Source organism: Meleagris gallopavo, chromosome 5 (assembly GCF_000146605.3).
Source record: "Meleagris gallopavo isolate NT-WF06-2002-E0010 breed Aviagen turkey brand Nicholas breeding stock chromosome 5, Turkey_5.1, whole genome shotgun sequence".
Taxonomy (NCBI): Eukaryota; Metazoa; Chordata; class Aves; order Galliformes; family Phasianidae; genus Meleagris; species Meleagris gallopavo.
This window is the reverse complement of record NC_015015.2, coordinates 10,357,534-10,358,116: the sequence shown is the minus strand read 5'-3', so window position 1 is coordinate 10,358,116 and position 583 is coordinate 10,357,534.

Below are 583 nucleotides of genomic sequence, written 5' to 3'. Positions count from 1 at the left end.
CTCCGCCCGTGCGGATGCCGGGTGTTCGGAATTAGCTCTCCTCTCTCCAGGTGCGCGGGGTCTCGGAGAGCAGCGAGGCTGGTTTGTTAGCCCTGAACCCGGTTCTCCTGCTGCAAGAATCTGTGCGAAGCGGATGGGTGCGGAAGCCCCTGCACACCGGGGTCGCTCCGCCGTGCTAGAAGGGAGGGCGTTTCGGCAGCTTCTCTCCAAACCCGGCTCTGGCAGACGGCCGTCCCGGCCCGGGGTCAGATCAGACCCACAGAGCATCTCCCACGGCGGAAAGAGGGAGGGGAGGTGGACAGAAAGGCTCGGTGTCCCGTACGCCACCAGGAGCCCGGCAGCACCCGGTGTTAGCGGGGGAGGTGATGGGGGAAGGCCGGGATGATGCCGCGGTAGCAGAACAAAGCAGCGCCGCGCTGCCGGGCACCAGATGTGCGGCCGTTGTCATTGCCGGGACCGGGTCCCCCCCACTGTGTGCCGAGCAGCGATGCTGTGGCTGTTCGCTCCTTGCTGGAGGGAGGTGCTCTGCTTCGGATAAAAAGCGCTTGAGGGACAATTTGCCCCATTTGCCTCATTCTGTTTT